The sequence below is a fragment of the Chlorocebus sabaeus genome, chromosome 2 (assembly GCF_047675955.1).
Source record: "Chlorocebus sabaeus isolate Y175 chromosome 2, mChlSab1.0.hap1, whole genome shotgun sequence".
Classification (NCBI taxonomy): domain Eukaryota; kingdom Metazoa; phylum Chordata; class Mammalia; order Primates; family Cercopithecidae; genus Chlorocebus; species Chlorocebus sabaeus.
This window is the reverse complement of record NC_132905.1, coordinates 35,700,647-35,720,440: the sequence shown is the minus strand read 5'-3', so window position 1 is coordinate 35,720,440 and position 19,794 is coordinate 35,700,647. Positions and strand designations below refer to the sequence as shown.

At 45.2% G+C, this 19,794-nt stretch overlaps 1 protein-coding gene across 2 annotated transcripts in view; it reads left to right on the top strand.

Annotated features, from left to right (window-relative positions):
* The first annotated feature begins 12,208 nt into the window (after window positions 1–12,208).
* The window catches only part of RNF24 (ring finger protein 24), an 87,583-nt gene continuing 79,997 nt past the window's right edge, over window positions 12,209–19,794 (top strand). For both annotated transcript variants that reach the window (XM_008019742.3, XM_037990826.2), the window contains exon 1: window positions 12,209–12,381. The gene's annotated coding sequence lies outside the window, so the exon portion shown is untranslated. The remainder of the gene's footprint in view (window positions 12,382–19,794) is intronic.

Here is a 19,794-nt window from a genome sequence, read left to right as displayed (position 1 = left end):
ATAGTTACACAAGATGTTACCGTTGGGGGAAACTGGGTGAAAGGTATACAGAATTGTTCTGTGTTATTTCTTAAAACTTCATGTGAATCTACCATCATCTCAAAATTAAAAGTAAATTTTAAAGAAAGTTCATTATAAAGAAACCTAGGGGAATATAGGTGTAGACAATATAACAGATTTGAGAGAATGCATTTGAGAGCAAGCACTCACCCACATATACAGAATAAATCCCCAAACTCAGTAGCAAGGAGAGTTACATGATGGTTGATATCTGAAAGAAAAGAGCTCCGGCTGGGTGTGGTGGCTCATGCCTGTAATCCCAGCAGCACTTTGGGAGGCCGAGATGGGCAGATCACTTGAGGTCAGGAGTTCGAGACCAGCCTGACTAACATGGTGAAATCCCCGTCTCTACGAAAAAATACAAAAAGTAGCCAGGCGTGGTAGTGGGCACCTGTAATCCCAGCTACTCAGGAGGCTGAGGCAGGAGAATTGCTTGAACCTGGGAGGCAGAGGTTGCAGTGAGTCAAGATTGTGCTACTGCACTCCAGCCTGGGCAACTCTGTCTTGAAAAGAAGGAAGGGAGGGAGGCAGGGAGGGAAGGAGGAACGAAGGAAGGGAGGGAGGGAGGGAGGGCGGGAAAGGGAGGGAGGAAGGGAAAGAGAGGAGAGAGAAAGAGAGATGAGAGAGAGAGGGAGAAGGAAGGAAGGAAGGAAGGAAGGAAGGAAGGAAGGAAGGAAGGAAGAGAAAGGAGAGAGAAAGAGAGAGAGATGAGAGAGAGAAGGAGAGAGAGGGAGAAGGAAGGAAGGAAGGAAGGAAGGAAGGAAGGAAGGAAGGAAGGAAGGAAGGAAGGAAGGAAGGAAGGAAGGAAGGAAGGAAGGAAGTGAGGGAGGGAGGGAGGGAGGGAGGGAGGGAGGGAGGGAGGGAGGAAGGAAAGAAACCCATTCAGGTTTAGGGGATGTAAGTACAGAGAGAACCTTGGGTAGAGCTTAGGGTGGCAGTTAGACCCCTAAATAGAGATAGCTGTGTGCACATGAGGCAGGTTGAGACAGCCTTACCAGGGCTGCCAAGAGCCAGCAAAATGTGGAAGTAAAAGAATGAGTTGTGCACACCTAAGAATAACCCAAAAATAAATAAGTGCCTTAGATAATCTACCAAGTTCCCTTGGCCCAGCACAGGACCTTAGAATACACTGGGCATCAAGAGGTACACAGGAGTGGCAGCCAGCCCCCAAGGAATCACACAATCCGGGATATGGGTGGAGCCAGCGAGGATTTGTGTGAACTGACTGCCAAAGACAAGATACAAAGAATACATCTCAATGGTAAACTAAAAGCTTTACCGCTATGCAATATATCCATGTAACAAAACTGCACTTGAACATTTTAAATGTATAAAAAATAAGTTAATTGCTGGGTGCAGCGGCTCACGCCTGTAATCCCAACACTTTGGGAAGCCGAGGCAGGCGGATCACCTGAGATCAGGAATTCGAGACCAGCCTGGCCAAGATGGCGCAACCCCGTCTCTACTGAAAATACAAAAATTAGCCAAGTATGGTGGTATATGCCTGTAATCCAGCTACTCAGGAGGCTGAGGCAGGAGAATTGCTCGAACCCAGGAGGCGAAGGTGGCAGTGAGCCAAGATCACACCACTGCACTCCAGCCTGGGTAACAGAGCAAGACTCCATCTCAAAAAAAAAAAAAAAGTTAATTTAAGTATTAAATTTTCTTTAAAAAAGCAAAGAGACCCAACTGATTACACAGATAAATTTAAAACATAACTTTCTGGCTGGGTGCAGTGGCTCATGCATGTAATCCCAGCACTTTGGGAGGCCGAGGTAGGTGGATTGTGTGAACCCAGGAGTTTGAGACCAGCTTGGGCAACGTGACAAAACCCCATCGCTACAAAAAAAAAATATCAAAATTAGTCAGGCATGGTGGTGTGTGCCTCTGGTCCCAGCTACAGGGGGATTTCTTGAGCCCTGGAGGTCAAGGCTGCAGTGAGCCGTAATTGTGCCACTGCACTCCAACTTGGGCTATAGGGCAAGACTCTGCCTCAAAAAAAAAAAAAAAAAAAAAAAAAACATAACGTTCTGAATAACAGAACCTAAACAAATCAATTATTTTCATTATTCACAAGTTGGGTTTAGCTTCTGTTATATCCTTTGTCTTTGCTTGAATTGAGATTTGTGTTAATAATCAAGGGATTGAATATGGAGCTTGTGCTACTTAAACATTAAGTTTTACATGCAAAGCACCCTTGTAAACCATAAATACAGTGAAAATCTAAGATAAATGTTTCTAAAAGTGCTTTGCCCAGCCTGTATATGAAAAGTAGCCTTTAAAATTGGTCTATTGAGAAGAAATCCAAGGCTTTTCTCTCTTTATCCAGCAGAATGAATTTAAGAATTTATAGTATATATTTGTTTCCCTTCACATACAACAATAAAAATGTTTGGGTTGGGTTGGAAGCAGCTGATGCTGCCAGTGTCTTACACATCACCCTTGGCATCCACCCCTGCACATGGAAAGCTGCTTAATGTGAACACCTGTTGCTTTCTGCCTGGGGGCTTTTATTTCTAGCCAAAGGAACATGCTCGGTCTGTGTACAGGGCAAGCCAGAAGTGCTGGAGAGTGAAGGCCCTAAGAAATAGCACTCAACCACTGATGGACAGGGAGTTGGTAGATAAATATCCCAGCTTTTTCACTCCTTGGGCCGGATAGAGCTGAGATGTATGCTCCGCACTAGATCCCAGAGTCTCCAGCGGGGTGAGCTTGTTTCCCACAGTGGTAGCTCGCTTGCTGACATATCCTGTATTGACTTCTTTCCCTTCCCTGTCTCACTCCACTAACTGGTGCTTCCTGAGATCACCTCCCACATAAACTACTTGCACTTGAATTCTTGTCTTAGCATCTGCTTTGGGGGAGAACTGAAAACAAGATCAGTGGTAATTGCTGGTTAGTACATCAAACTAAATGCACTGTGTTAAATGAAAGAAACCAGATCTGAATGGCTTCATACTGTATGACTGCATTTATCTAACATTCTAGAAAAGGTAAGACTATAGAGAGGGAGAAAAGGCCAGTGGTTGACAGGGTTAAGGGGGAGGCAAGAGGCTAACTGCAAAGGGGAGCATGAGAGATTTTTGGGGGGTGATGCAACTGTTCTGTAGCATGACTGTGGAAGTAGTTACATGACTCTGCATTTTTTAAAAACCATATAACCATATACAGTACCATGGAGAATACATGTCACCAAGGTACAATCGCCTTACAAATACATGGAATTCACTTAGCCTATCCTTGACATTTATAGAGGATAATCCTGAGATCCAGGGAGGAGAAATGACATACCCAGAACTTATACCTACTTCGAGACTAAGCCAGGACTAGAATCCATGCCTCAATAGTATTAGGCCAGTCCTCTTTCCATCAATAAGTGGGGTCTCTGTCTTTTACCTAATTTACCTCAAAAGTCTGTGCTTCTAACAAAAAGTGGCTATAAAGATGACAGTAGTCACTTTGATGATGACAGTCTTTAACATATCTATCTCTTGAGTCTCTCTGCTCCAATCCTCTGAGGTTCATCGTCTCAGCCTCATAGGGATTCCTCATCCCTCTCCCCTGTGTTGGATCCCCCATTTCCTACATCTTGTGTCTTTTTCTTTGGGTTACTCCCTTGGTTTGGTGGAGCACATCCTTAAATTACTTCCCAGAAAAGGAAACATGGGATGTGCATATCTGAAATTGTCTTCGTTCCACTCATTTCCTGATTGTTTCACTGTATATGGAATTCTAGATTGGAAACAATTTTTCTTCAGAATTTTGAAGATATTATTCTAGTATTCTACCTTCCAGTGTTGCTGGAACAATTCCAGTGAAGAGAAGTCTGGAGCCATTCTGATTCTTAAGACTTAGTGTATGACTTATTCTTTTATTTATTCAAGCTTGTGGAATCTTCTCTTTATCCTCAGGGCCGTGAAATTTCACAATTATGTACCTTAGTTGAACTAGGCAAACGGTGAGCCCTTTTGACCTGGCAATTTATGTTTTTCAATTTGGAAAATTTTTCTTGAATTATCTCATTAATGATTTCCTTCCCTCCTTTTCTGAAACGCTTGTTATTCAGATGTTAAACCTTTTGGACTATTCCCCCTACATTCCTCATCTTTTCTTTCCTGTTTTTCATTGTTCTGTCTTTCAGACCTATTTTCTGTGAGATGTTCTAGACATTTTTCTCAAACCATCTATTGAGTTTTTCATTTCTGCTATCGTGTGTGTGTATGTGTGTGTGTGTATTCATTTTAAAGCTTATTTTTTGTTTCTTGTCTCAAAATAGCATCTTATCCTTGTTTCATGGGTATAGTGTCACTTCTTATTCTTAAAAATAAGTCTTGGTTTCCTCCAACTTGACTTTTTCTGTTTATTTTAATTATTAGTTTGCTTGCTCGTTTTGACTTGTTTTTATTGTTATTTATTCTCTATCTTCCATGTTAGCAGCTTTCCTCAGATATTTGGTATTCTGGTAATCTATAGTAGATGTTATCAGTGTTCTGCCCATACCTTCAGCTGCTATAAGTCTCGTTCATTAATAGACCAGAGCTGCCACTTTCTCTAAAGAATTGTCCTCGGTCAGGAACTACCTTGCCTGGGAATTCATGGCTTCCTCCCTGGCAGCCCATAGCCAGTGATTGATCAATATATGGATACAAAAGCTGGCCCTCTTGCTTCAAGGTGAAATCAACCCTGTGGTGCAATTCATGCTCCAGGGCTTCCTGTGGGTCAGACTGAGGCTAGACTCCAGCCAAGACCAATCCTTGCTCAGTCCTTTCCATGCTCTTTCTGGGGGTGGAAAAAGGAGCTTCTTCTGAGAACCTGCCCACAATAAATCGCATGCATCTGAATCTGCATCACAGCCTCTGTTTCTAGGGAATCTAAGACATAATCTTTGGCTGTCTGCTCTTGATTAAGAGTAAAGGACTGTGAAAAACCCTGAGTGCAGGAACTGGGCTTGTCAACTGTGATTCACTGTAGGGAGACATGGGTGGTCGTTTACCGGAAACCTGAATGCCAGTATCCTTCATTCTTTCCCTTTTGGCTAGTCAGAGTTCTCAGAGAAGAGAGGTGGGGAGTAGCTGCCAGTGATTTGGGAAGTAAGCAGAGAAGAAAGCTGAGGTTCTCAGCACGCAGTGAGGAAATCGTTACTTAACGCCCCTGTTCTCCACATGCCACCTTTGTCCTCAGCTGTGCCTGGTGTCCCAGCGCAGAGACCCTCCTTTTTACTCTCTCTGGAGATGAAATCTCCAGCTCTCTGCCTGATGAGAGACAGAAACCTGCTGCTTGGACAGTGGAAGAGGGGAACTAAGACTTTAACTACTTCCCAATCACCTTTCACCCAGTTATTCTGATTCTTTGGCTTGCTCAGTACCAGAGATATCTAGGACTGCCAATTCCTTTTTTTCCTTTTTCTTTTTCTTTCTTTTCTTTTTTTTCCCCCTTGGATTTTGCCATGAAAATAGGGCTACTCTTAACTTTCCCTGGTTTCAGCTTTCTTGGGGCTGCTAAGTCAATTACCACTCATCCATCTGTTTTCTATCTTCCAACTTATTTTCCCCCCCACTATTGTCTATTCTGTTCTCTCTGTCCTCACGAGTTTGTGTCTTTAAAAAAAAAATCCCCTTATAATAGTTTTAGTGAGTTTTGGGAGGAGCAAAAGTAGATGGGTGGATTCAATGCACCATCTTAACTTGGAAAAAAACTCCAGTGGTATTAGGGAGATATCTCCTCCCTGCATTCCCCTCCTTGTGAGCCCCTTTGGATGACAGACAGGTAAATGAGAAACCCTAAGTAACGGAACCAAAGGCCTGGGATGGAAGCTGTGTCTCCCCATGGACAATGCTGTTCCCCTACAGAGTCCAAGCTTCTTCCCTCAGTCATGGCCTGAGTCAGCCTTTGAGGGAATGAAGGGCTGAGTCCAGATTATGATGGTGTAGGCTGGAAGGGTACAAAGCCAAGAAAAACCAAGGGAAGCCTGCCTGGAGGAAGTGCTGCAGCAGCAGGAAAAGTAGAAGATACTGAGTCTCTTTATCTGCATGGTGTCCTTATCTCCCAAATGAGAGAATTCATCTCTTCCAACTCTGCATCTATGACTCTGTGGTGACAAAAGTCACTCCAGAAAGCCTGCCTGCTTTCTTGCCCTGTTCCTCTTTCCTATCCGTTGCTTTGGGATGAAGTGATATGACTGAGAGCTATTTGGGTAGATTGGATATGTTGAAATTGAGGAAAAAGAAAACCAGCATAGTTCCTTTCTCCTAGAATGAGTTATGGGCAAAGATATATCATTCCACTTTATTCCTTTCTCTTTCAAGCTCAGGCCTAACAGAACCCAGCAGAGAGAAAAGGCAATGATATAATTGGCTGGGGGAAATTGGAGGGGCAGAAGCTGTGATCATGGTGGTAGCCAAATGGTGGTCACAGCTGTGGGGGTTGTGTAATCAATAACTGGAGTTGCTTAGCAGAACGCCTTGCTTTGTTCCATAGATGTAACTTGAAAGTACCCTCTGGAAGGCTGAGCTGGGCAGGTCACTCGAGGCCAGGATTTCGAGACCAGCCTGGCCAACATGGAGAAACCCTATCTCTACTAAGAATACAAAATTGCTGGGCGCGGTGGCTTACGCCTGTGATCCCAGCACTTTGGGAGTCTGAGGCGGGCGGATCACCCGAGGTCAGGAGTTCAAGACCAGCCTGGCCAACATGGTGAAACTCTGTTTCTATTAAAAATACAAAAAAATTAGCCAGGTATGGTGGCAGGCCCCTGTAATCCCAGTTACTCGGGAGGCTGAAGCAAGAGAATCACTTGAATCCAGGAAGCGGAGGTTGCAGTGAGCCGAGATTGCGCCATTGCACTCCAGCCTGGGGAACAAGAGCGAGACTTCCTCTCAAAATAAAATAAAATAAAATAAAATAAAAGAATACAAAATTTAGCTGGGCATGGTGGCACACGCCTGTAACCCCAGCTACTCAGGAGGCTGAGGCACAAGAATCGTTTGAACAACCAGGAGGCAGAGGTTGCAATGAGTCTAGATCACACCATTGCACTCCAGTCTGGGCGACAAGAGTGAGACTCTGTCTCAAAAAAATAGAAGAAAAGAGAAGAGAAGAGAAGAGAAGAGAAGAGAAGAGAAGAGAAGAGAAGAGAAGAGAAGCAACCGAGACACTGAAGTCAGTGGAGAAATACTCTAGCCTCCTGGTCATCCAGGCGGACAATGCTGAGGGCTGTTCTACAAGGTTTCTCAGTGGACGCCCAGCCAGACCGAGCCTCAGTTCCCCATGGCAGTAACTAACTGGCCCATCAACATACCTTACTGTTGGCTTCCCTCCCTTTCACAGCTTGCTTTCCCAATTTCTTCACTCCTATTTCCTGGAATCACCTCCCAAGTAAATTACCTACATCCAAGCCCTTGTCTTAAGATCTGCTCTTAGGAGAATCCACACTGGCATGGGTACCCTCCAATCCAAAAGTGAGTCTGAGCAGGTTGTTCTACCCCTGGGAAATCGTGCTTCCATTCTCCTGCATGTGTGGCTGGTCTCAGCTAAAAAGCTCCCACATGAGATCCTGAGAACATTTATATTTTCAGGAGTTCTGGGTGATTGAGCCTGCGTGTGCCAGAAAGGCAACATGGCTTGTTGGTGGTTGGGTAAACAGAATCCCAGGTTCCCACCTCCTTCGCTGGCTTGTGGGTGGACACACAGCCAGGCCTAAAGGTACCATGCACACAGAAACCTACGCTTTCTCCCTGACTCTTGCTGTTTTACAGTCGTGCACACACATTCTTCTTTAAGAAGCAATTCTGGTGGCTCATGCCTGTAATCCCAGCACTTTGGGAGGATGAGGCGGGTGGATCATCAGGTCAGGAGTTCGAGACCAGCCTGGCCAAGATGGCAAAACCCTGTCTCTACCAAAAATACAAAAATTAGCCGGGCACAGTGGCAGGTGCCTGTAATCCCAGCTACTCGGGAGGCTGAGGCAAGAGAATCACTTGAGCCCAGCGGAGGTTACAGTGAGCCAAGATCGCACCATTGCACTCTAGCCTGGGCGACAGAAAAAGACTTTGTCTCAAAAAAAAAAAAAAAAAGAAGAAGCAATTCCACCCCTCTGTGGGCAGGGTCACGCCCCAGCAAGAGGTCCCCATGGGCTATGAGGAGGAGAGGGCCATGGGGAGGGAACTAGGCAGGAGGAGGCTCTTTGGAATTCTTGGATGAAGAGGCTCAGGGAACACAAAACACCTCCTCCTCTACTGGCACAGTCCAACGGGCCAAAGCATTATATGGTCAACCCTTAAAAGGGCCATTTAGAACTCCGAATAATTAAGCTTTCAAAGGATTGACCAGTGGGAGGGATGTTTTTCTGAAATCATGCCATCTCAACAGATGGGGCGGATGGACAGAGGGATGGGGCTATAGGCAACCTTTGATTTCTGGCTTCTGTTTGAAAGACTGGTTTTATCTTGACCAGTCAGGCATTCATTCAACAAACTCGTATTGGGCACCTCATCCAAAGATGACTAAAACCAGCCCCTGCTCTCACCGTTCCAAAATTAGTCAGACATTTGATTTAAAAGTAGATGTGATTTCTTTTCCAGGAGAGTCTTGAAGGACTTCTGAACATATGGGTAGGGACAGTTTTCCGAGATGGATTTGGGGTGAGGACATTGCTTAAAAGGAGGTATAAGGGCTGGGTGCAGTGGCTCACGCCTGTAATCCCAGCACTTTGGGAGGCCGAGGTGGGCGGATCACCTGAGGTCAGGAGTTTGAGACCAGCCTGACCAACATGGAGAAACCCCATCTCTACCAAAAATGCAAAATTAGCTGGGCGTGGTAGCGCATGCCTGTAATCCCAGCTACTCAGGAGGCTGAGGCAGGAAAATCGCTTGAACCTGGGAGGTGGAGGTTGCAGTGAGCCTAGATCACACCACTGCACTCCAGCCTGGGCAACAAGAGCGAAACTCTGCCTCAAAAAAAAAAAAAAAAAAAAAAAGGTATAAGGGAAGAGATGGGAGGGGACTGTGGGGAGGAGAGATAGAAAGAGGGGCATCCTCTGAAACCCCAAACCGTGAAGACTTCCCTACCCTACCCCTAACCATCATGTGGAACAAGGAATGTGTTAGCTGTGAAGCCACCACTTCAAGTCCTAGCTGCCTGCTGTTTTGAGGTACCCACCTGAACCCTCCAGAGAAAGAATTGCCCACCCACACTCTCTCATCATTTGCATTTTGCCTAAAGCAGTGGGGGTGGGAGTGGTGGGGGGGATGAGTAGACTCATGTGCATCACTAAGCAAAGAGGATCAGGGACTAGCAGGTGAACCTCCAGCCGGAAGCACTAGGAAGACAAAAACTGTGATTTCTTCCTCAAGGGGGACATGGGTCAACCCGCTAGAGGGGACAGAAGAGCAGGATCCTGCCATATGTTGTGAAAACTGTGAGGCCAGATTCCACCTGTCCAGTCCCAAAGGAAAACTTTCTCCTTGACCCTAAAAACCAGTTGGGCCAGTTGATGACTCAGCAAAATTTTAACGAGTCTCCCTGAAAACAGCAACTCCTCCTTATGTTCATTCTCGCATTCTCTTTCCCTCTCACCCCTAATTTTTTCAAGAACAAAATACATGAAATGAGGCACTCCATCCTCTACCCTACAGCCTGATTTGGCTAGTGAATTACTAGCCAAGCTTTCTAAACAAACAAACAAAACAGGTTTCCAAACACAGGGCAGAGGAAGGAAGCTAAAATAAGGAAGAAGAAAGAAAAGGAGCTCAGCCCTTCCTTCTCCTGTGGAGCCTCCCCAGCCCACCAGGGAACATCACCTCTACCAATAACCACAGCAGACCCACTGTGTGCCAGTCACATATTCGGTCCTGGGAGATACCGATCCTGCTGACGAAGGACTCACATGCTGGTGGGATACAAAAGTATGCAAACGAGCAGGGACCTTGAAGGGTGCTGAGAGGGAAGTGGGTACAGGGCACAGGTGGGGATTCCCAAGGAAAGTCTGTCAATAAGTGGGGGCAGAAAAAAAAGACTTTATTAAAAAAATAACTTTGTAAATACTTTACCTTTTTTTAGAGCAGTTTCAGGTTTGCCACAAAAGTGAGAGGAATGTGCAGAGTTCCCATCTAGCTCTTCCCCCTACACATACATAGCCTCCCCCATTATAAACATTCTCCCACGGGAACATTTATTACCACTGTTGGACGTACACTGACACATCATTATCACCTAAAATCCATATTTACATTAGAGTTTGCTGCTGGTGTTATACATTCTATGCATTTAGACAAATGTATCATGACATGTATTAATCATTATGGTATCATACCGAGTATTTTCACTGCCCTAAAAAGCATCTGTGGGTTTTTAGAGAAAAGAGCGACTTTTACACACTAGGTAAGTGTTGCTTTCCTAGTAGGGGAACAGCAGGAAACAGGAGTCACCTTGGTGACTACCGAGGTGAAACACCATGGTGCTGTTCTGTAAATGGCTGGAAAATAAGGCTCAAGGAGCCAGATGGGGCAGGGAAAAAGAAAAAGATGGAAACACAGGCAGATTTGAATACTGTGAGAATCGATTTGCATGAGAATGGATTGAGACTTCTGCAACAGCCCAGGGGAGAGATGAGGGGGCTGATTTAGACACAGTGAGAGGTTTGAGCAAAGCAAAATTGAAAAGACCCTCCAGGTAACTGCTACGATTGACAGCTAGGAGGGCAGGGTTCCCCCAGCACAGCCCTGGCACAGGCAGCTCTAGAGGAAGCATGGGTCTTCCACTCTCTTCCTTTTGCCACAGTCTCCCTAGCACATGCCTCCATCCTTCTCTCACTTTGGGGGACTGTGACCACTGAGTGGCAGGTGACTTCTTGAGAAATTCACTAATGTTTCCCTCTTTACTTCCTCCCTGCCTTGGTGGTTAATGGTTTGCCAAAGCAGAAGGAACGTGCCTGTAGGCGCTTGCCTGGATGACTTTTGTTTCCAAAAGTTAAGCTACTGAACTCTTTATGTTTTATATGATGGGGCCTGAGAGATTAGGAGAAGGAAGGAGAACTTCTGGGAGACACATAGAGACTGAGGAAGAGGGGGCAATCATTTCTGCAAGCCCTGAGCTACAGTGTACACACACACTCTCAGTTGTGGAGCTTCACAGCCATTCCCTCTGCAGCCTCCTAGCCTCTCCAGAAACTTCCGAAACTTCCGTGCCCCAGAGTGGCAGAGACAAGGCGATGGGAACAAGAGAGTATCTGCAGAATACACTGCCTACTAAAGACGAGAGGACTCCCCAGATCCTTGCATTAGACCCTAGGCCTTGGTATTGCAGGAAGAGCTTAGCCTCCCAAAATCGGAGGTCAATTTATTGCCCGCCCTGTAGAATGGGAGCCGGAGGTTGAGGAGTGGATGTTAATAAAGGAATGCACTGTTTCTTGCACACACCTCTCTCCACTATCTGGGCAGGGTCTAGGTCTCATCCATCACCAAGGTTCTAGCACTCAGCTGAGAGGCTGCAGCAGGAGGGGCAGATGGAGGAGGGTGCGATGCATACCATCTCCCCATCAAACTAATGGGCACCCCCCGCCGTGACCTTTTTTGTGTCCCCGGGGGCTGTCAAGCTGCTTGCTCTGTCGCCCAGGCTGGAGTGCAGTGGTGTGATCTCGGCTCACTGCAACCTCCGCCCTCCGGGTTCAAGTGATTCTCCTGCCTCAGCCTCCCGAGTAGCTGGGATTACAGGCATGCGCCACCACGCCCAGCTAATTTTGTATTTTTAGTAGAGACGGGGTTTCTCCATGTTGGTCAGGCTGGTCTGGAACTCCTGACCTCAGGTGATCCACCCGACTCGGCCTCCCAAAGTGTTGGGATTACAGGCCTGAGCCACTGCGCCCGGCCCCAAGCTTTCACTTTTAAAAATGCTTGTAGGGCACGCAGAAACACTAAACGGTCGATGGACAAGGTCTGTCTGGCGTAGTTCTAACAGGGAACAGCGCCAGCGGGCGGTGCCGCACCAGACCTGGCCAGGGGGCGCCGCGCCTGCGCACTGCAGACTCTGAAGTCACCGAACCCTCCGCGAGGTGGGCGGGGGCTGCCCGGGCATCCGGGTCCCTCACCCCGCCCCCGCTGCATGAATGAGAGGCGCGGCGCCCGCCCCTCCCCCGCCGGGCCCGCCCCTCACGAGGGGCCGCGGCGCGCAGTCAGCCGCTGCCACCTCAGCCGCGCTGTGTCCGGGCAGAGACACTCGCCGCCTGCAGCCCGCCGCCCGCCGCCTGCAGCCCGCCGCCCGCAACCTGCCGCCCGCCGCAGGGCGCTGACGGTCCCGCAAGTCTGCCGCTGCAGCCGGCGCACCCGAGTAAGTGAGCGAGCGAGGGCGGGGGCGCCGCGGGCCGCCGCCCCCGGGCTGGGGTTTGGGGGACGGAGCCGGTCTGGGTTCGGGATGCTGAGGAGACGGCGGGCCCGCGCCCCTCTCCCACACACACACTCTCGGGGCGTCTGGGCGGGCCGGGCGCGGTGCGCAGGGGTGAGGCGGTGGCTCCAGGCTGAGGAGGGACGCGGGGGAGGGTCCGGCGCGGCCCCGGGACCGGAGGGTGAGTCCCGCACAAAGGGCGGAGCGGGGCTGTCACCGGGAGGTCACGGAGGGAAGGTGCCCGGGCCCCCGCACGTCCTGTTCGCCGAAGCCCTGGCATCGGATCCCCGGGCGTGGGAGGCGGCTGGGATGAGCTGGGAGGCGAGGAGGAGGATGGCGAGGACGCTGTCTCCGCGTTGGTGGTGGGCGCGTGCCTTGGGGGGTGCGGCGTGGCAGTGTTTTCCTGGTCCCCGTCCACTCCTCCCCTTTCTTTGTGGCGCTTGTCTCGTGCCCCGTTGTCACAGTGTGCATGGCAGTGGTCGGGGTGGAGACCTCTTCCCTCGGCTTACTCATTAATGAAAGTCACCATCTGTGGACAGGGGGCCTGTGTGCTTCCACAGGCCGGAGAATTAAGGACCCTCCTTTGTTTCTGGAGACCTAATGGTGTGTGTGTGTGTTTGTGTGTGCGCATGCAAGTGAAAGGGACATCTATGAAATGAGAGAATCAGATTGTCAAAAAGGGTATGAGGAAAAGGGGAGGGAATATAACTTCATCACACCTTTACCCAATTCTCTGATGTTATTTCAGTTTTTTCTCACTGTAAAACCAGCGGGTTTTATTCATTGGAAATGTGCATCTGAATTCTCATATATCTGTGTTTCTAGAATACTTTGCCTTTTTGAGCTTAGTTAATGGTAAGATTCTCATGTCTGTCTACATAGGAATACTCCAACGTATAAGACATTGCTTTCTGGGTTTAGTTCATTGATAATTTGTCAGAATGCTCATAACCATGTCTATAGGAATACTCCAATATATCTAGGACACCGTTTTCTCCGCTCCTGAATACAGGCAGATTTTGTTTCTTTCTGCCTGTCTGTGTTAATAAGAAGGTGGTCCAGCAGGTTCTCTCTACCTCCTTGCTTTTTTTTTTTTTCCTTAATGCTCTGGCAGAGGGTTTTATTGCATATTACCCTGGCATGCGCCCTTGCTTTGATGTGAATTTTCCTGTGTTCTGTTGTCTGGTTGTACAGCCCAGCTCAATGGCTCCTCTTACAGGACTACTGGAAAACAGAACACCTTTTTTTCATTGTCCTCATCCCCAGAGAGAGAAGGAAGCTCTGTAGGTTCCCACAAACGTTGGCTCTGTCAGACTCCCTGCCTGACTTTGTTGTGTTGGTAAAGTTATGAAGAGTTGCAGTTGATGTAGACCAGTTAAAAAGAGGCTATTGGGATAGCACCAGCTCTTCCTTGCTATTTTGTTTTTAAAACAAATTATATGAATTTTGCAAGATAGTTGTTAACCCTGGTTGCATGATGATTTTCAGTTTCTTTTTTGCCCATATGCTTTTACAGGGTGTTGGAAAATTAGCCAAACTCAGTTACAAGAAATACACCTCCAATATATTTTTATTATGGGCCGAATGCAGTGGCTCACACCTGTCATCCCAGCACTTTGGGAGGCCGAGGTGGGTGGATCACCAGAGGTCAGAAGTTTAAGACCAGCCTGGCCAACATGGTGAAACCCTGTCTCTACTAAAAAAATACAAAAAAATTAGCCGGGTGTGGTGGTAGGCCCCTGTAATTCCGGCTACTGGGGAGGCTGAGGAAGGAGAATCGCTTGAACCGCGGGAGGCGGAGGTTGCAGTGAGCCTAGATCGCACCATTGCATTCCAGCCTGGGCGACAAGAGCGAAACTCCGTCTGGAAAAAAAAAAAAAAAAAAAAAAAAAAAAGAAAGAAAGAAAGAAAGAAAGAAAGAAAGAAAGAAGGAAAAGAAAGAAAGAAAAAGATACTTTTATTATGATCTTTGGATTCAAAATAGCGGTTTTAAAAATTAAGAGGCGCTTATATTGGATGATATGAATAATTGTATGAGTTCTGTTTTCTTTAAGATTCTCTTTAATATTTTAAAAAATCACATGTATTTTAATTCCTAGTAGTTTTCAGTGAAAATGAAATGTAAACTAAGCAGTCTTCCACAGCATCTGTTTATGTATATTCCCTCTGTTTAAAACATTTGTTTTTAATTTGAAGGGGAAATTTTCCATGGTCGGATCAGGATACATTATTCTTAGTAAAATTCTTACCACGTTCAAATTCTTTTTTTGTAAGAGTGAAAAAAAATTAATGAAAGTTGATTTTTCATTTGGGGAAGTTTTGGTTTTATGATGCATGATTTAAATAAAATCTCAATATAAATTAATTTAATTCAGATAAGTTAATTTAAAACAAGAGCTTTTATGAAGGAAAAATGAAGCAGGAGAAAAAAACAAGAACTTTATTAACTAAAGAAGCAACCCAATGCATTTATAAACTGCCTGTCTTGACTGCATAAGACATTTTCTAGGAGTCTCCTTAAAACAAACCATAAGGGGAAGTCTTAGATAAACAGAGTAGTATAACCGGAATTATCACTGAAATAGGCTTGCACAGTATCGCAATTTCATGGAAGCTTAATTTTGCAAGAGTGACTTAGCTATTTTTAATATCAACAAAGGAACCTAAACACAGCCTGGCCTTGTTATTCAGCATTCTGTTAATCAAAATATTTGCCAACCCATAGTTTAGCATTCTGTAGTATGATGATTGAAGAAGAATTCTAAACAAACATTTAGATGATTAAAATAGATACAATAATGTTAAATGCTGTTTTAGTAGTAAATGTTTTTTCATTAAAATAGTAATATGTTGGTGATGGTAAGAGCATATATGGTAACACTTTGTTAACTAGGATCTATTATCTTCCCAATAATGTCTCATCATAAAAAGTAATTTCTTTTTCCATTGAGCATTCTCTATCAATAATTGCTTTTTTGTTTTTTGGGTGTTTTTATTTTTATTTTTTGAGATGGAGTCTTGCCCTGTTCCCCAGGCTGCAGTACAGTGACTTGATCTCGGCTCACTGCAACCTCTGTCTCCCAGGTTCAAGCGATTCTCCTGCTTTGGCCTCCCCAGTTGCTGGGATTACAGGCACCTGCCACCATACCTGGCTAATTTTTTTTTGTATTTTTGGTGGAGGCGGAGTTTTGTCATGTTGGCCAGACTGGTCTTGAGCTTCTGGCCTCAAACCATCTGCCTGCCTTGGCCTCCCAAAGTGCTATGATTATAGGTGTGAGCCACCGCGCCCGGCCAATAATTGTTTATTGTTTTAAATGGGAGTTTATTCTAAGATCAGTAATAACGTTATTACAATGTGTTAGCTTGAATCATACGAAATTGCCATGTTTTAGACTGAGAAAAATTCAAAATCAGCAGTCTTACATAGTTCAACCACTCTCAACTCTTACGGGTTTCTTTTGGTATTTACCTTTATACTTATTTCATTTTTAATGTTTATACTGCTATTTCTTAGCTTTTCACTTTTGGATATTATTGGAAGTTGAAGACTTAACTGTCTCACACAACTGTCCTTCCATTTCCCACTCATACTTGACAGTTAGGTCGGTATTCAGTATTTGTATGACTGACAATGTACCTATTATTCACAGATGAGCCACTTAGGGTACTATTACTGTGTTTTCTGCTTGAACAACTTTTGTTGCTCCTAAATTAAATAATTGCCTCTTTTGTTTGTTTGGTTTTCATTTGCTGAGTTTTCTTTGTATCGGTCACTAATTCATCCAAACTCTATGACAAAACTGATTATCTTTGAATATTCTCAGGTAACCACTCACTTTCATTTTTTTTCCCCAGGAGATGGTCCTGCTGGAGCCCCCTCTCTCCTATTCCAGTCTGGACTGGTTTGCTCCCTGGACTACTGTGTAGCCATCGTCCTGGGACTTCCCTTTGTCATCATCTTGGGAATTCCCTTTGCCTTTCTCCTATGTTAGGTCTTCTATTTCCTGGACCCTGTCTCTTCCTTATTCTTGAGTAGCTTCCTGAGAAAGGGTACATACAAAATCTGAAATTCCTTCCTGAATTCAGAAGTTACATGTCTGGAAATGCCTTCATTTTACCTTCATACTTGAATGGTAGTTTAGCTTGGTGTTAAAATCTGGATTGAAAATTAATGTCACTGTTTTGAAGACATTGTTCCATTAGCTTCCAGTGTCATTATTGAGAAGTCCAATGTCATTTTAATCCCCATTCCCTTTTTCTTTCCACTCTGGAAGATTTTAGGATCTTCAGTTTATCCCTGGTGTTTCTGACATTTCATTATGTACCTTGGAATAGTTATTTTTCTTTCCTTTTGCTTGTGGGGTAGATTGTATTTTCCAAAAATGGCTGTATATGTATGTGTATGCACACCCGCCCCCATCTCACCCAATATGCTATTCTTTGTGGTGTTCTTCATGCCTCCATCAAGCAGTGGGGTCTTTGTTTCCTCCTCTTGAACCTGTGCAAACATGAATTCTCCCCCGAACGTTTTGGGTCTTGAGCTTTGTGTTTTAAGAGCACAGCTGCAAGATCAAGGGCATGCACCTGGCACTGCTAGGTGCCCAGAGCCATCAGGCCAGCATCTCCGCTCCCATTTGCCTTGTGACCACTGTTCAGGCATTGAGATTAAGCACTGTAGATGTGTATGTATTCATTGAGAGAGAGGATTAAGTTTTTTTACTTTTAAATGAAATCATCAGTGAAAATATCAGTTGACATCAGAGAGAGTTTCTTTCAAGCAGTGAAATGAACGAACATTAAGGCTGTCAGGTGCATTTTTTAAAAATCCACCTTAGGAAATGACAGAGCTATTCAAGACCAGAAAGAAACTATCTTGAGCTTCATGATTAAATATGTCATTACTAAATGTAACAAATAATATTGTTTGCAAGAATTTCTGTGATGAGAACATGGAAGCAAAAGGAGCTGCATAGATCACAGCTTGACAGAACATTGTCAGTATTTTTGTGTTTATCTCATGGATGCTTATTATTATTATTATTATTATTATTATTATTATTTAGAGATAGAGACTCACACTGTCGCCTAGGCTGGAGTACAGTGGCTCAATCTCGGCTCACCATGCCCTCTGCCTCCCAGATTCAAGCGATTCTCCTGCCTCAGCCTCCAGAGTAGCTGGGACTACAGGCGTGTGCCACCATGTCCAGCTAATTTTTGTATTTCTAGTAGAAACAGGGTTTCCCTATGTTGGTCAGGCTGGTGTTGAACTCCTGACCTCGTGATCCATCCACCTCAGCCTCCCAAAGTGCTGGGATTACAGGCATGAGCCACCATATCTGGCCTTTTTTGTTTGTTTTTTTGAGACAGGGTCTTACTCTGTCACCCAGGCTGGAGTGCAGTGGCCTGATTTCGGCTCACTCCAACCTCTGCCTCCCAGGTTCAAGCGATTCTCCTGCCTCAGCCTCCCCAGTTGCTGGGATTACAGGCGCCTGCCACCATGCCTGGCCAATTTGGATACATATTTTTAAAACATCCCTTGTTTACCCTTTAAAATTTTTAAAATTAAAAACCCTTTTTCTCTATTTATAGCTGCTTTATCATTCACTTGGCTTTTCAATGACACCACCCAAGTGACTGGATCTTACAAGAGAACTTCAGATTCATGACCAAAAATCTGAAGTAGGCACTCAGCACTGCCCGGCAAAGCTACCATTGATTCCTAATAAGATCTTTTTGCCTATCACTACTTCATAACTTCTCTCCATTCCTTAAACTCATCAGCAACCCACCCCTCCTACTCAGATGAGCTGACCTCATAATTCCTTGAAGGTTTAGGAGATATCAGACAGAAACCACTCATCTTGCCCCCAACCAAATCTAGAAGTCTGCCTTCCTTAGACCCATGTTTTGTGTCTCCTATGGGAGGCAAGTTCCCCTGTTTGCTGTGTCCCTCCTCACATCTTCTATACCTCATGCTCCCTCATATCTCACAGCTTCTGCATTTGTGCCCTCTCTCTTGCATCATCAGCAACTCTCCAGGGGGCTCTCCATGTCAGCATACACACATGCTGTGATGTTGCCCATCTTTAAAATCAGAATAGTAAGCTTCAGCAAACAACTTTTACCTGACCCTCCTCTATCCCTTTCTGTTACCTACATGGTTAAGTCTCTCAAAAGAGAAGTTTATGTTTCTTCCCTACGTCCTCTATAGTATGTACCACCCTCTGAAATTCTGTTGTTTAGTAATTTTTGTGTGACTTACCCCCAATAGGTGGTCAGTTCCAGGAAGGCAAGGACCTCGTCTGTCCTGTTTACCACTCTGTCCCCTAGGACAGCAGGTGGCACAAGTACCTACTCAATATATGGGCAAAAGAGGCACAACTGACCTGGTAAAATAGTTTTTGATTTTTAAAAATTTCTAACAAGAGAATCCATGTTTTTTAAATTACTCACCATTTTTTGCTACACTTAAGAGTTGAAAAAATTATGAAGAGTATATTAATGATCGAATTTTGCCCTATGTTACATTTCATTCTTTCATAAGTATGACTTAATATTGGCAGTCTTGGGCCGGGCGCGGTAGCTCATGCCTGTAATCTGAGCACTTTGGGAGGCGGAGGTGGGTGGATCATGAGGTCAGGAGTTCAAGACCAGCCTGGCCAAGATGGTGAAACCGCATCTTACTAAAAATACAAAAAATTAACCGGGCATGGTGACGGGTGCCTGTAATCCCGGTTACTCGGGAGGCTGAGACACAGAATTGCTTGAACCCGGGAGGCGGAGGTTACAGTGAGCCAAGATTGTGCCATTGCACTCCAGCCTGGGCAACAGAGCAAGACTCTGTCTCCAAAAAAAAAAAAATATATATATATATATATGTATGTGTGCAGTCTTGCACCTGGACTCTGGCATCAGGCTGCTTGGAGTTGAATTCCAGCTCTTTCACTTTTTGGTATGTGACCTCCAGCAGGTTTCCTAACCTCTCTCTTTCCTCATTTGTAATGTGGATAATAATAGTTCCTACCTCATGTGTTTGTTTTGTGTTCCAAATGAGATAATACGTAAAATGCTAAACTCAGTACTTGTCTTGGGAGTAAACTCAATGAAAAATAATAGTAATTATTATAGCCTCCTGCAGTTTATAATATTTGACTCTGACTTGGTCTCTGTAATATTTTTGTTCAAAATACTGTATCTCCTCGGGTATATGGGCTATCAGTATGATGAAGCAGCTGTTCTTGGTTTTGTGTGTGGTGTGTGTGTGTGTGTGTGTGTGTGTGTGTGTTTAAGAGAGAGAATCTCATTCTGTCGTCCAGGCTGGAGTGCAGTGGTATGATCTCCAACTCACTGCAGCCTTAA